We start from the raw sequence: 17,236 nt of genomic DNA, 5'->3' as shown, positions 1-17,236 counted from the left end.
ATCCAAATGTAGCCGGCGGGAAGCAGCCCACCATTTTTATGGACAAATTTGCAGCCTTTACACCTGTCCGAAGTAGCTAGAAACTACGGTAAAAACTAGTGCATGCGGCTTAAGATGTTCCTGCAGCTTTTGATAAGACGAGTCTATATCGACCAGAGGCAATTTCTGCAAACAAAACCTGTGTGGTTAATTGTAGCGTTGGTGCCCGTGGCTATACTGAAACTAAAATAAAACATTTCTGGATAGTGACTTCACACGGAGGCTAACGAATTTTCTTCAGCTGAAAGCTATTTTCTTCTCGCCAGGAGGAGTTAATACTGAAGTTTCTGTACGATATAACAGCCTACAGAAGAGCATAACTACCCTGGACGGGTCTTCACGGCTGATCCAAACTGCGAGAATAAAATCCGGTGCAGAATAGTTATGGGCAGTGGTGCACTTGGAAAGCGCTCCCAAATAATGGAAAGTGAGCTACCTCTGCCACTGAAAAAACCAATGCGTGCTGCTGGTGGTGATGAGATATGGAGTGAAAACCTGGCGCCTTACTAAACAACTGGAAAGAAAACTTAGGTCTGCACTAACCAAGGAATGAAGGATGATAAAAGCAACGCTCAGAGACAGGAAGCGAGCTTCATAGATCAGGGAACAGCCTCGAATAGAAGATATCATAGACCGAATAAAAAAAGGACTTGGGCTGGCCATGTAGTCAGACGAAATGACAACTGGTGTACCAACAGGGTAAAAGAATGCCTACCTAGAGACGGGTCTAGAACAAGGGAAAGGACGTTAACTCTATGGAGGGACGCAATGATAAAATTTGGAGGCAAAGAATGGACTCGGGTGGCGCTGCATACGATTGGTTGCAGTTCAATAGGAAGGGCGTTTGTTCCATAGTGTACCTAAATATGCCGAAAATGGTGATGACGATAAAAATGATGTTGTAAAGGGTGGTACAACGATAACTGGAACAATTAAAAAAATCCTGAGTGAACTGCTGCTCGCTTCCCGCTCAAACTTCAAACGAAGGTTGAATTTTGTGGTCTATTTTGTTTGACGCAGGGAGCAATGACCGTGCTTACCTGCTTATTCTTAAAAAAATAAAAAAAAAACACTTTCGCCTATCAGGAACTGGCGGTTGATTTGAACGTGCGAGCCAGTGCAAGCTGATCCTGGAACGGTGGTGCCACCTGGGGTATACAGAGTGAAACGGACGATGGGGATTCATGGCAGGAAGGAGCCAAATGAGGTAGCAGACGATGAGAAAATCTCTTGTCCCTAGTTTACGATGATCACAACTAGTTGCATAACAGATGATACCAATGACAATAAAATATTCCCACGGTTCATTGTCGCCAATAATTTGTTTCCTCACCTGCTTTTACACTGCCTGCCGAGTTCTTCGAAGTAACTCTTCAAAATAAGATTTTCTGATGGTCTGCTATCCCATTTGGCTGCTTCCTGCCGGGGAAGGAGCGTGAATCCCATCGTCCGTTTCGCTCGCCTACCACAGGTGGCGCCGTCGTTCCAAGATCAGCTTGCACTGTCTCGCACGTCCAAATCGGCCTCCATTTTCCCATAGGCGACAATCGTTTTTATTTATATTCTGAATAAAAAGGTAAGTACCGTCGTTGTTCCCGGTGTCTAACAAAATAGACCACAGAATGCGACCTTCCTGTGAAGTTTTAGCGCGAACAGAGCTTCGGTTCGCTCAGGAAAGACATTTAAAGCGTTCCAATTACCCTTCCCCACTCTGTATATGATAGGGCTGCTGCTGATGATGATATAATAAACCAACAGAAACAGCAGAACACTCTTGAAACATCTTTATTACATGGCGAAGCGGTGAGATCACAAAACATTTAGACCCTTATTGTGTGTATAAATAACTAACTTCTAACTCTACTAAAGACTGGGATTTGCTAATTGTTGTCGAAATGATTTGTGTAGACAGTTCTCTTTTTTTGAGACTATTTTGTCGATTATGAGTTCACTTCTAGTGTTGCATAGGAACCACTTCCACCGGTTCGTTGCTGTCCTGCCACGTTTTCTTTCAGTTAACAAAGTAATTAAACTGGATTTGTTAGTTTAACATTGCCTAAGTTTTTGTGAAGATAACAAGTTGAGATTTACCTGTAGATGAATCTTTCAAGCAGAGGATCAGAGTGCAGTAATTTATTTAGGAAAAAAAAAATTGAGCTTGCCCTTAAAAACTTGATGCTGCTCAGCTTGGTGACACCCCTGCCGAGTAGCACAATTTTCATAAACCATCTAAGCAACTTGCCCTTCAGCCATTTTTGGGGCCGGGCTTCAATGCTAACACCTTTAGCAGAACGTTTAAATTCAAACAGAGCATTACTGACGAAAAATTTCAAGCTACACCATCCGTAATGACATGAATTAAAAACTGACAGCGACCATGAATGTTTATCAAAACCAAAAAGATGTTTCGGCTCCTGTACAGGAGCCTTCTTCACAACGAGCTGACCTTGTTAACAATGAGCGTGCTAACAATGATTTTGTTAACAACGAACTAATTGAATGAGCTCACTACTCTGTAAAGAAACTAAGTACCGATGTTTTTATTTTACCTTAGGGCAGACTGCAAGACAAAATTTTAACGTATCGCCATGAATTGTTGTGTAGAATCATATATTCAAAGCTCAATGCCAGCAAATTCTTTACATAATTTTTAGAAACCTAATTTGCGATGCATACAGCTCAATACATATTAAGAACTCCTTATATATTGCAATTTTAACAATTTCAGACCTCATGACCATTTCACGGGTTGGTTCACCGAAGGCCACGCCATGAATATTGCAACTACAGTAGTCAGCATGCCAAGGAGACAAATCTTGTGGTTGTAAGTGTCACTTTATTCTTCTTAGGGGTTCACAAGGTCCAAAGATACCATTATTTCTTACTGACGTAAGTATATTTGGTACATATGTCGTGAAACGTTAAGTATTGGTGAGGTTATAGTTGTCATGTCTATTTGAAACACAAATGACTGGAGGGAATGTTTTTGAGGCACAAAACAAGCATATTTCTGGCGGTGCTGAATAATGTAAGTGCGACGATATCAAAATTTTATGTGGAGTAAAATACATACAAAATTACCACGTTGCCAACTTAGTGCCCCAAAAGTTCTACCCTGGTCCATAGTTACATGTCGCTTAGATGCCATCTCACGGCGCAACATGGAACGCGGCATAGCTTCGTCGATCCTGCGTACCCCGCTTTCCTTCTTTGATGAACTAAAGATGTTACATTGACATGAGGAGAAACATTACTTGTTTCCTTCCCCAATAAAAGTACAAGATATCTGTATTCTCGTCTCTCCGGGCAAAACATCAAATGTATATGTGTATATCCTGGATCCCCACACACGAATTATACTTACGCGCTGGCCCCTGCACTAACCGGTTAAAATCTTCCCAATCCAACAGAAACGGTCTCTATCATGTGACTAACTCTACATGATGGTAGCCAGTGCACTAGACGAAATGAAGAAAAACTTCAGTGATGTTTGTCAACAATACATCTCAAAACAAATTTCAGGATCCCATGTTTCCATTTTTGCTCTGTCATCAAGCAAAAGAGATGGAAGATGGGGTAGGGGGTAAATGAAAGCGCAAACCTACGCATCGCGGGTAGGGGGGCCCGGGAGAGGAAGCAGTTAGCCCCTACCAAAATATTTTCGCGGGGTTAGGAGAGAGGGAGGCTGGATGAAGGCAGCTGCTCTGCTTATCATCAAATAATGGTTAGTATTTGTTTGTCACAAGCTACACATCAACCTTTCGCGCCTTCCATATCTGCTATAACAACTCCGGTCAGTCCTTGTGCATACCTGTGAGGAAATACCTGTGTTTGGGCTTTTACGTTTTTTCCCTTGTTTTCAGCTGTTGTTTGCACTGTTTTTTCATGTTCTCCCTCTGTATTTTTTCTATTCCCCCTTCCCCACATGTAGCCAAATGATATCGTGGGTACGCCACTGCTTGAAACGTGTTCTAGAGGGCTCTGAAATTGTTTAGAGCATATAAACAAGTCGCTTCGCCATGCAACGAGTTCGAGTTGAAACTGAGGGCTGAAGTCTTCGTGGAACCACGACAACACGCCGCAGCTGTAAAATTGCAACATGCCCCCAAAATTGTTTTTTCCCGAGAACAATGGAGGACAACGATATAAACAGATGAATAGACTTGAGGGCATCCCAAATTATTAAGGCGAAGCATTATAAACGCCTAACCTGCAATCAGTTGGTAAGATTTTTGCGCGGAAATCGATGTGTACATTTTCTACAACACTAACCTCGCCCCAATCTTCGGATAACAAACCAGACGCATAAATTCTTATTAGCACCTGCTCATCGAAAGATGAAACAACATATCGAAATTGCATGCATCATTTCTGGCTTTCTATATAATTGTGGGGGATTTTATAAAGCATTCGAAAACACGCGCAATTTTTAAAGCGAAGCTTACTATGTCTCACTCGGGCCGGTGTCAGAAAAAGCGCACTGCGGGAGAGCCACCATTACTGCTGGGAAGCCAACTTCACACAACGTGTTTTTACAAAGGGCACATCAAGCACACACCAGAAACAGTGGGATGTGTTTACATGTATAACGGATTATATTGTGGTACCGTCATAGGGATGAGGGATGATGAGGAAGAAAGCATTCTGCAACCGGCACACATAATGCACGTTGGTTACGCCACACGCTTCACCAATGGGAAGCTCAAAGCAACGATAACCGTACAGCTAACCGAATCAGCACATCGGATGACCCAATCACCAACTAATAGACACAAAATCATAACATCACATTTTCTTTGGTCAGCGTTGTCGTAGATTTGTACTTTGGTGGATTGGATTGCGCACGTTCCACTTGCATCGGAGAAAGCTTCGTGTTTCAACCATCTTTATTCTAGAAAGGGGCGATTGATTTTTCTGATTTAGTTTGAATAATGTTTCGGATTCTAAAGGCGTTCATGCGATCAGCCCTGCTCTACGCTCCTCTACGCCAACTAATGTCGGATACACGAGAATACTTCCACTATGCGGCCATACATGGTCATGACGTTGTATTCCAGTGTATGCCAAGTCACTGTGGAGTCATCGGTAGCAGTTTGGCTGATGAAGCTGCTCGGAAAAGCCACGACAGGGAATGGCCCATGTTGCATCCCCTATCAAAGACCGGCTCTGCGACGGCGCTTCGTTTTTGTGCAACAATGACTACCATGGAATAATAAAGTGCAGCGAATTGCGCGGATCCGTGCCTCCACGTCCAGGACCCTCTACTAGAGCAGTCTTTTGCGTGGGCTGTTTTTGATCTCAGTCACCTCTACTTTGTCGACTGAGGTTGTGAGTTGACTTCACAAAAGTCGGCTGCGCCCTCACCTGGATTTCAAGAAGGGCTAGGGGCATTGCTGGCGCCAGCATTAATACACATGATACTACGAAAATATTTATTTATTTATTTATTTATTTATTTATTTATTTATTTATTTATTTATTTATTTATTTTGTTGGTTGATTGATTGATTGATTGATTGGTTGATTGATTGATTGATTGATTGATTGATTGATTGATTGATTGATTGATTGATTGATTGATTGATTGATTGATTGATTGATTGATTGATTGATTGATTGACGTGCCGAAGCTACAGTGTCGCTATGAGGCACGCCGTAGTGGAGGGCTCCGGATTAATTTTGACCACCTGAGGATCTTTAATGTGCCCCTAAATCTCGACACACAGGCGTTTTCGCTTTTCGCCTCCACCAGAAAAGCAGCCACCACGACTGGGTTCGAACCCGTGACCTTGGGCTCAGCAGTACGACGCCTTAGCCGCTTAGCCACCGCAGAGGGGTTTAAAAATGTGATGACGCTTAATCATAAATTTCTAAAACCAACAACAGCATCGTCTGTTTATTGCGTGTAAAAATAATGAACAAATACTTACGAGTTATACTGCCGCATTCTTTACAAAAAATAAAATACTGACTGACTCATTTAATTGCACGTTAAACAAGAATTGGATAACGGTATTTGGTTTCCGTTAAAAATACCGCCTGGTAAATAAGTATGACAAAAGATATACACGGCATGCATGCCAAGATATATATGCAACCTCGGAGAAGGTAGAGGAACTTTGATAGCATCTCGCCATTGATATTAATGATACCAACGTTTTGCGGCATACCATGGAGCACAAGCGTCGACTAACGCCAGCTGAGAATGTGTTTCTGTGTGAAAAGAGAAAACATCAAACTGATTTTTGCGCCATATTTAAACAGCTATTGGGAACTTGTTGTTTGTTAATTGTTTTGAAGTGTTCTGCCCCCCCCCCCCTCCACCCTTTTACCGCCACATTCCTGACCTTTGACGAATATTGTCTGTGTACGCAGGTGCGATGTCAAAGCTGTTTAATGCGTACAGCAAGATTTATGGGGCAAAGTCAGCGTAACAGCACACTCTTTGAAAGAGTGCTGGAACAAGCATTTGATTTCCAAAACTTGTTATGATTCGTTTCCAGATGCCAAGGTTCATCCGTGAAATTATGGACGTCACGCCTTGGTTGGAAAAAAAATTCAAATTCGATATTATTGCTGCAGTTTCGAGAGGCCGGGTACAGCTCGTACGGTCGCTCTGTGACGTCACCTGGGCCGACGGCAGTATCGACAGAGGGGCGTGATGTCGGTCAAGCTTAGATTCGGGCAAAGTAGAAAGTGTCCCGTTTTCCCTCTCAGAAACATGGACTTTAGTCGGGAACGAAGCCGAAGCCGGTGCTCACAAGAAATAACTACCCTAGATATTTTTTTTTTATTGATGCCATCTTTTGCCTCCCTTCACCCAATTATCTCCATCTTTCCACCTTTGTGCAGTTTCAAACCATGCTGCATGCGGCCGGCCTTATCAGTCATTTGGGCCGAGCGGTTAAGCGGGCTATATGGGGTTATAAAAGTTGACCTTCGGTGCGTTTCAAGCCAAAGTCACGTCTGCTGTCTTACTTGGACAAAAACAGCACCGTTCAATAGGCCCTAGAACCGCCCACACCTGCTACCGGTCTTTTAGCGGCCGAAGCCAGAAATCATGACGTTAATGGCGCTGTGGTTTAACATTGGCTACATGCTAGCCAATCCTAATTCGTTCGTTATAGCTTTCAGGCTCATAATAATAAAAACCAATGAACATGATTTTGATGTCAATAGTTCTTGAACTTCAACGCTTGCAGAAGGAAAAAAATGTTAGCTGACAATGTTAGAGTAAATACCCGATTATAGCACTGAAGCAAAGGGACAATAAGTGAAGGAAAATGCAAACGTTGGCTGTATTGTACACATGAATTCATCATGCGTCTGGTGTATTTTCCCTCTGTGAGGCAGCAACTCGTTCAGTTCAAAGGCCCACAGGTAGCTAACCGTTCGTGTCACTGCAGCGTGTTACGGGCTACAGCTCAACAGTTGAAGTACAGGACGCTGTTTCTAATGAATGCCTCTTTATTAGGCTAATGTACGTGAAATAATGTTTTCGGTGTTTTTTAGGAAGCTTTTTTTTTGCTCACGCTATATTTTTATTTTGAAGGCATATGGCCTTTGTTCCATAACGTGTACATTTAACTTGAACTGCATAATCTCAGCCTGAAAGTTTCTTTCCAAGAAAAATCGCTGGCAAGTGCTTGGAGTTGGGCACTTACTTGATTTTATTGCTGATGAATATTTTTGTGCGAACGTAACCCAACTGCTTCACAGACGTCCAAACGTGCGAACGGTTATGACCTATTAATTTCCATCTTAAGATATTCACCACTCTTTTTTCGCAAATTGGTCGCTTAAAAACAATTTATAAGACTGTAAAGTATGTAAAAAATAGCATTGATAATATAATGACATTCCACGTGGGATATACTAGCGATCATCAGCTAAAGTGAGGCGAATGCCCTTCTATGATCGTACAGGTTGATTAAAATTTTCACTTGCGTTGTTCTTCTATTCTCAATAACTAAAAACTAGCAGTCAAGAAAAGGTGTGACGGGCAATTCCAAGTCACCAGTCACACAGACACACAGTAAATTGAAATTCTAATTGGATATAACAAGTATGTGGGCACGACCTCCGACGAACTTATATCAAACTGATGGGAAAACAACACAGGTTAACGAACGAATGATTCAAAAGGAAGGCATTTCGCTCTACTGCAAGCTCCTAGCTTAAGCTTGATAAAGGACGCTGAACAACTGTTACCCACGCGATTTCAGTGTATCCCTTGTTTTGTCTGCAACAGCGAAACATCAAAGCCTAAAAATTACTTGGGAATACCTATTTTCTTTGTCAAACGTTACAGAAATTAGTGTTTGTTTGTATGAAAGTATGTATGCTTACCACTGTTGAGTGTTACTAGGACCAGCAGCTGAGCCCCCGAGTGCACTCCAGCCTCAGAAGTACCCAACATTTTGTCTTTGCCCCTGCGCCGAGTATATAGAAATGCGTAACCTTCAGCTTGCAGATCTTCACGTAAGGGGCGTAGGGACGTCCCGTGCGTTACAGGGGAGCATCCCAATAGTTTCCACTTCTCGTATGACAGAAAATCATGTAGACAAGTGGCAACAAAATGTCGGGGCTGCTAAACTCGACCTTGTTTCTGATCTCAAAAACATTATCTTATAGCATTAAAAGTGCCGTTGCCAACACAACGATTCCCTGATATTCGTCTTGCATCTTCCACAGCGTCAAGAAGAGTGTCGATCAGAAGGCTCTTACGCACGTGTGCAAGAGCTTCGGTGAAAATGGCGTATTAATTAAAAAAGGTCGTAAACATTATGTCACACTTGTCATGTGCAGTCAGCAGCAAATCCAATGTACAGACGAATATGTGCGTCCAAACAAAGGTGCCGCAAAGTATTCGTTTATGGACACACGACAGTTGTCACATCAAGGTCGATCTAAGAAGTACTATGAATGCTGTTCTTTAAAACAACACAAAGGTGTTCAACAAAAGGTTGGCCTTTTCCTTTCTTAGTTTCCTTTCTTAGGGAATTTTTTGCGTTATAAATGCACCTATTACGTAGAATTATTATATTATCTGTTAAAACAAAAAAGAATATTAAAACAAAAAAGAAAACACGTAATGTTCAAAACAATGGGACAGCTTTGAATTTCAGAGGAATTATTAAAAATATAAATGCATCCTGATAGTCTGCTACGTTCCCGTATTGTTGGGGACTGTTTTTGTTGCTGTACAAACAAAATATCTTGTGGATTTTTTCTGGTAAAATTTGCTTTAGACTTAGATTTACGGAAAGGCTGCAGACAGGTCGATCAAGAGCTATGTCGGCATGACCACGTGAAGGTCGCGTATATGCTTCTTGAAGGAAGAATGAGATACAAAAATTGCAAGCCAAAGAAATACCAAAGCAATCCCAACGTATGCCACTGCATATCCAATAAGTACTCAAAACAATGTATTGCTTCGGAGCGGATCTATAACAGTGCGCAGAAATATCACGTCATCGTAAAATATCAAAATCGCTGTTACATTATGGTCATGCGGAAAAGGTGATCAAGAAGAAACACCCAGAACGTTGCGAATGAGTACAAGGGACTTGTACGCTGTCACCGAAAAGGATGGTATCCAACCAATGTGTACATCGTGGAGCAGAAATGGGGAGAACCACTGAACATATTCTAAGAAAACCTACACCAGCGCCATAAGCCATGGAAAAGGTGATAAATATAGTCTAAGGGTATGAAAAGAACATCTCGATTAGGGAACCAGCTTGGATTGAAGACGCCCAAGCAAATTGAGAGCAAGAAATTGGTGATTGCAGGTAATACAGTGCTCAAAACTGACAGCAGATGAAGCATCCGGGTTGCAAAATGGCGACCGAAAGACGGGGATAGAAGTAAAGTGACCTAAATAGGGGCAGACAGATAACTCGACCGAGGGATGACATAACAAAAATCAGGGCAAAGAAATGATTCTGATAATGGTTGTCAGGAGTGGTGGGAAGTACATGGAAGAAGTTTGCTTTTCAACATGGAATGAACATGCTTCCACCTATGCTCTCGACTGGGCCTTGCAAAACAAGCCATCATTATGTGCATGCAGCACATTGCAAACCTTGTGCAACAAACAAATGTGACCGTTTCCAATGCTTAAGCATTTCTACGCGGACTCAGCAGGGAAGCGTGACTGTAACGGTTGGTGCGTCACTCTTTCGCTGCGCAAGAAAATACCAACAATGCACCGCTCTAGGGCACTGGCATTTTTTTTTTTTGAGACAGTTTATGTTTCGCCTAAATGACTTCTTCCTTGCAACGTATATCAGGGAAGTGGTGAAATCGACTTTCAAGCGGCTCGGTGTATGGCATTTCTAATTGATACATGCAGCCATGTAGAAGTATGTAATAAACTGCCTACTGCCTTCATATATTGGTATCAGACTACCTATATTTTTCTTAAAAATGTCTTGCTGGTAATGCATATGTGCATGGTAGGGAAGTCAACTTTACAGGGCCCTAGTGTATAGCATTTTCCATGGATACACGGAATCTCGAGGAAGTATTTATTGAAGGACGCTATAGCCTACATACTTTGTTATCGGAATTATCCTATTCTTCCTTAAAATGTTTTCCAAGAAGTGCATTTATGCTTAATCGTGCAGAAAACTTTAAAATGTCTCCTTGTATAGCAGTCAACAGGGTTCCTGGAGTCTCACGGAGATATTTACTAAAAGATCCTAAAGCCTTCCTACTTCGATACCAGACTGCTTATAGTACGTAAAACATCATCCAGCAGTACATTCGTGTATAATTGTGAAGCCTACCTCAAAGGTGCTCGGTATACAGCAGAGTGACTTAAGTAGCCCAAGAAAGACTATCGTCTTTAAAATTGCAACTGGACATTGCCGGATAGACTCTTAAACGCATAAATGTTGGCCTGTCTGTATGTTTGTCTGTGACTAGATTCAGCCACCCGGCCAAAGTGAAGCAGGAGGTGCGCAATAGCCTATACCCACAGCCAAACCTACATGTCCAAGTCCGCTTTCAATATTCATACTTGTCAACACTGTTGAAAGATCAAGACATTACGCGTATATGAGGGAGAAAATCTACACATAAGTGATACTTGCAGTGTTCCTTTCTTAAAAAATTCGTGGATGCTTGATTTTTGCTATAACAAATGAAATACTGCATCAACTGCAGAAAATTGTCGCCTGCTGTTGCCAGCGCTACTATAGCTGCTAGCGGCATTTAAGAAATCAAACGCCAAACGTAACGAAAGGTTCCACTAGATAGGCTCCACGTTCCGCTTGGCACGCTCGCAGAATACGGCCACGGGGTTCTTAAACGTTGCAGTAGGGTCACCCGAATCACGCGCGTCTCCCCCGTACGGCAGCGCTGGCATCGGGGCACCCAATTCGGAGAAGTGGAACGCGGTAAATTCAAATTGACTTGAGCAAACCTCTAGTGTGTTATCTCGGGTGTAACGAGACGGGAGAGGAACGGCATGAAAGCTGATAGGGAAAGAGAAGGGAGGCATTTACTTGGCAAAGGCGCCAGTTGGCTATCGCCTCTCTTTGCAAAGTTTGCAAAGAGAGGAGCAGATACGCGGCCTTTTTTTTTTTCATAATAGCCTTCATATGGGAATGTAATGTAGACCAGTACACATTCTGGCTTTCTGCGTTATGGATGTGTTTCCGCATATCTACATGTCCACCGCTCGTACCAGGTGTGAGTCAAGCTCAAAAATGCACCTCAGAATAAACGCGCACTCCATCGCTCAACCTACTCTCGATGTCACGGGCTCCAAATTAACTTGTACATCATCATTGTCCGCTTAACGATAAATCAAAATATAAACGTACTGTGAAGTGCAGCAAAACTCGTTCAATTACCAGCATAACTCATGACAGCTTCGCAGCCAAAGAAAAGAAAATGGCCCTGGTTCCGTGCTTGGGCACAAGTTAACTGCCTACTCTGCTAGTCGCTATGCGAATTGAGCTACGCTGAACACCAACCATTGATGGCTCAATAGCGATATATGATAAGAAAAAGACTTGCTTAAATACGAAAGAAGCTGGGCGCAGTCACTCTATCCTACGTTGATATTTTGTTTGTGCGTGATTGCCCTTACATGCTTGAAATTTCCCTGGTATTTTTACGCCTTTGAACGCATTTCTCATTTGAGCTGAAGGTTGACTCTGATTAGCTCAACCATAGGAGAAACTAATCGGGGCTTCATTCTTTCGTTGCCAAGGCAAAGGAAGTCAGGTACGCTTCTGTGTTTTGTTTGGCTGAGATCACGTCCACATCAATCTCCATAGGGAGGTGCAAGCACATTTAACCCATTCTTTCTGCAGTTTCAGACGCGGCTGAATGTTCTCCACCACATTCTGCCAGTTACCTATAGGTGGTTCATTACCTTCCTCTCCGCAATTTTCACCTATCCAGGACATTTCCTCTCGACTGATTCATCTCGAAGCTTAGTGTTGACCTCTGTGCACTGTGGCTACAGAGTTCCGGTGAACACATATCAGGTTACCCGCGTGTGGGTACGAAGTAGCTGATATTCTATGATCAACGCCTTTGCGCGAAAATTTTCAGACGTATCACTTGAGGAACAAGGACAGCCGCTACCTATCCTTGCGCTTCACGGCCAACGTTTGAAATTTCTTGCGCTTCAAAGTGTTGAATATATCAATTCCCCCTCTATGTGATTCTTATTCGCCCCTCCTGCGGAAGAGCCGTTTCCTGAGTGCCGCACATTTTACTCCATAGCCTTTGAGGTAATTGTTAAAGAATGCTTTATCACATGTCAAAAATAGACAGCTAGATCCGTGCCTAAAAAGATGCTTTGGAGCTCAACCAACGTTCTCATTTCAGTTTGTACCCTGGCGCTGGAGACACCAGACGCTTAGTACAAACTCCGGCCGGGCATGTTAAATTCAGTGGAGAGCCGTGCATAACCCGAGTTCTTGCCTGCAAAGTGTCAGGTAAACCCGGCATCATGGAGAAAATGCGACATGCGGCCGCCGTATGAAATCGGTGCATTCAGTAACACGAGCTTTTTTTTCAGAATGAATGTCATTGGCATACTGTTTTTTTTGTGTGTGTGTGGCTTATACTCGCTCCCCGAAGGTCTTGAGGGTGTTTAGTCAAGAACCGTATGGGACACATTCAAACCTGCGCGTCATATCCAGTATTTCAGCAGTCGCACCTGAATCAACCCTGCTCTTCTCAGACGGTGCGTTCGGCAGGAAGATTAACAGCTGATATGCCTAACCTTGGCATGAGAAAGTACTTAACAGGATTTTCAACCATAACAACTGGAAGGGCACCACTACGTGTTCTTACCTATCAAGCTCTCTATTGCTTCTAATCGCATTGTCAGTCTTTATAGGTTTTGTGTAAACGTATCAATGGAGGGAAGCAGTTTTCAGCTGCAAGGAAAAATGGCGTGGGCAAGAAAAAGGTAAATAAAGATAAGAAAACAAGAAAACAAGAAAAAATGACGAAGCAGATCTAAATCTTCTTGGAACCGAAGAAAGCTTTCACAGAGAGAAATACAGCTGTCCCGAAGAACAGCCAGATATTTGTGCGGCCAGCATTTTCAGCAGTATTATTCGTTGTGAAAGTGGCCCTGTTATGCGACCTGGGATGCGCGGTTTGTACCTACGACACAATACCGAAGTGATTCAGGAAGGAGACAACATCGTAATTAGTTACCAAATTATCTCTAACTTTTTTTAATCAGCCGCTGTAAGTGCCAGCCCAACCAAATACCTCGCCGTTTCCCACATCCCGATCCACAACAAACTGGTGCACAAATATTATCTGAAATAGCCGTTTATTCAATTAAAAGTGGTCTAGCACGGGTTGTTTGAACGAACTGGCAAACCTGCACAAACTCAACTTTATTGCGATCCCTATTGCGATCGCCATGAACTGGCCCATTAATTGTATGCTCTACGAACTGGCCCAGTTATTGACTCTAGTGAGAACGACCTGCATTTGTTTATTTTCTCTTACCCTTCCTCCCTATTCCGATCGTCCATCGTGACCAGTGGTCATCCTTTTCTAATAAAGGTTATCTCTCTCTCTCCTTCACCGGAAAGCTGGCTTCTCTTCATTACGCAGCTGCTTGCAGTGAAGCCCCTTTTACAGTACGTTTTTTCTATTGTGCTGTAGGCTGTAAGAAGCAATAGTCCTAACAGCTTCCTTTTGCTGTAATGTTAGGGTTATCGGCACCCCCCTCATTCTCATCTTCTGTTTTTGTCTATTGCAGAAAGAATGCCTCGTCCAAGAGCATCTAATCACCCTTCTATCTTGCACTAACACTTTCCCCCAAGCATTGCTACCTCCCTTAATTAACACGTCGCATACGCTACCAAGCTCCGCTTGCTCTTACGGCCCTACCCACACACCAGTTTATAAGATAACGTAGCGTTACCTAAGTATGGTCGGCTGTCAGAAGATATGATGCACCCTGTTGGTAACGTGTGAGAATTGACGTTTAGGTGCTACATTTAGACCGCGGTAGCGAATATGCGGACGCTTTTTTTGCAGCCCCAGCTGAAAAAGATTCATGGGTGGTGTTAGCATATTTATTCGCAGGTGATGAGTACCTATGTCTGGGACAAGTAGAAGGGACCATACGTAAGTATGTACGCATGTGCATCCAAATATCCCTCCCCCACAATCCCATCTATATTCCGCGGCGTTTCTGTAATAGCTTGTAAGCGATAACTCATTGAAGGATACTACTAAAGGATTGTGCTGCTGTGCAAGTCGGGTGTTCAATTCCCTGCTTCACAAACAACGATAGACATGTGTCTTGCTTGTTATGAGTGCACGTGAACGAGAAAATGAATCTCATACGTGAATGGGTGTCGTACTAAGATAAATCTAGCTGCCGAATAACACTGCTAAATTTTGTCACAAAACAATGTGGTCTGCGCAGGACGTTACCTGATGTAAAACGTCATGTTTGCAGTGTGTGGCGTCACGGCGCAGATGAATTTTTTTTATTACAATTACATGCAGGAGTGATGAATGAACCGACTTTGCTTGTTTGATTTCAGATTGTAAAATGGGTGCTCTGTGTGGAAGCCAACCCTCGGCTACTTATAAGATTTGAAGACCGGTTTTCCTCAATGAAAGAGGTATCATTGCATCACAAAAAACAACAGGGTTGACGCGAGTGAGGATATTTATATCGTGAATTTTCTCAGAAAAAGATTCAGTGACGGCAGTGCCATTGTATTTCAACCCCAGAGCGCATAAGTGTCAATAATGTAGAAGTAAAAGCCTAAATTTCTGGAAATGTTACCAACCCTGTCCTTTTCAGTCAAGATGATTTTTGTCTGTAAAAACTTTTTCGAGCCTTGCTCTTGTGTGCAGCCATCAGACCATGTCTGCTTTTAATTTTTATCGCTCAAGTGTACTTATGTATATCCACGTGTGTACAGCAAGACGTTGCCGCTAAAAAGAAGATGAAATCGCAAGAAAAGACGTGCTTGCTTAACATCAGGTGCATATCGTACATCGTAGCGTTCCAAACTAAAATGCAAAAAAGCACAGGGAAAACCAAAGAGAACGATACACGAATTATGAATTTCTATAGTATTTTAGGAGGTCAGAAATAGTTTTCTAATTGGAACTCCAGCAGCCCGCCCGCAAGTAGCCTTTCATGCTGAGCACGTCACCGGTAACATCCGTGTTAAACTACCATTTCTTATGGCCGTATGCGTGGTTCCGTCTCTGGTTGAGTAACCTGCTAGAAAAAAAAATACTACGCAAAAACATTGTTTATCTTTATTTTGGTACTGCTTCTCCGCCTCGTCATTTTTGGGCTGTAAATTTTGCAATTTTAATAGGAACTTCCTACAACAGTGATTAGTGACATCTTCTTACTCTGCCCTCCTCAGTTATTGCTGAACACGAGGATTCCATTCATGGGCTCTAAAACAAGGAGGTAGCCGCCATTGCCCGTGCTGAGGTTAGTTGCTTGAGTACATTTAGTTCTCCATTTTATATGGGACACAATCGTTGTTAAATTTGAACTTTCTTCTGCCTCAGAAAAAGGCAAGACTCCATGTATACTAAGACTGAACAAGAAAAAGCAGCCTTCCTTATTCATTTACAAAATCCCCAAAGGTGTACAGGTGCCGTCAAAAGTAATTGGTTCACGATCTCGTAAATTTACAGAAATTTTTTCTTCCGGAGGCTGCCTGGCTGAATGGTGCGTTTACAGGAGTCCTCCTTAATATAGAAAGTTCCTGTAAACCTGTAATGGCTGCAATAAAGCGAGTAAGACAAATATTTTGTAATATTCGCAAACCATTGTTACAATTACTTATGACGTCACCCGTACATTATAATGCTTGTCAGGTATGAACATGTGCACTTGTACCGAGAAACGATGGCAGATAATGTTTTCAAACTATGTTCTGCTCTTATCTGCCACACCTTATTTTGTTAATGAGAGGACGTGTCTGAAAACCTTGTTTTTTTTATTTTATTTTTTTGCAAAGTTGTGATTTGTCCCTAGCATTACTGTGATGAAGTGCACAAAAATAGGGACAGACAAAACTATTTCCTGTGCCGCAGCCTGTCACCGCTTACTTAGGCCTCTAACGGGGATGAATGCCTGCACCGAAAAATAATAAACAATTCGTGGTTTACACAGATATTGCTTTCATCTACTTATGGAGCACAGTCGTGTTAAATAGGCACGTGAAATGCAAGAACTTACGCAATCTCCATGGTAGGCTTAAAGATAAGTATAATGAATGTCACAGGGATTTATTTTATTGTTGTAGATAATGATGTTATAGATGAAGTAGGTGCTTACGGCTATCTCGGACAGTTACTCGGCGAAACCCAATCCACAAGAAACAGATTGAACGAGGAAATAACAGTGGCTGCAGTGCCTTCAGGAACAACATCCAAATAATACGAAAAATTTGATGTTATCATTGAAAATAAAAATTCGCAAAAATACATTCTGTGTTCACTCACAGAGTAGAAGTACGGCGTCATAAAAGGCACCTTCAAAGGTGTCTTCGGTGAGTTCAAACCTACAAACATGAAAATAAATATGTGGTACTCTCAAGTAGAAGAACCGCTCACCAGCATTGGAAACAAAATCAATGTGACTAACATTTTTAATGAGCAAAAATTAATGCATTGGGGAGGGCGTGCACAGCGAAAAATGAGCCACAAAAAT

General features: G+C 42.4%; 1 protein-coding gene across 1 annotated transcript in view; it reads left to right on the top strand.

Annotated features, from left to right (window-relative positions):
• LOC144178910 (uncharacterized) overlaps window positions 1-5,442 on the top strand; it is a 459,264-nt gene extending 453,822 nt beyond the window's left edge. The window contains exons 11-12 of the transcript XR_013324097.1: window positions 2,768-2,863; window positions 5,097-5,442. The gene's annotated coding sequence lies outside the window, so the exon portion shown is untranslated. The remainder of the gene's footprint in view (window positions 1-2,767; window positions 2,864-5,096) is intronic.
• Window positions 5,443-17,236: the final 11,794 nt, after the last annotated feature.

Source organism: Haemaphysalis longicornis, unplaced genomic scaffold (assembly GCF_048455015.1).
Source record: "Haemaphysalis longicornis isolate Haplotype H1 unplaced genomic scaffold, Haemaphysalis longicornis Haplotype H1 scaffold_4, whole genome shotgun sequence".
Classification (NCBI taxonomy): Eukaryota; Metazoa; Arthropoda; class Arachnida; order Ixodida; family Ixodidae; genus Haemaphysalis; species Haemaphysalis longicornis.
This window is presented reverse-complemented; position numbering and strand designations above follow the sequence as displayed.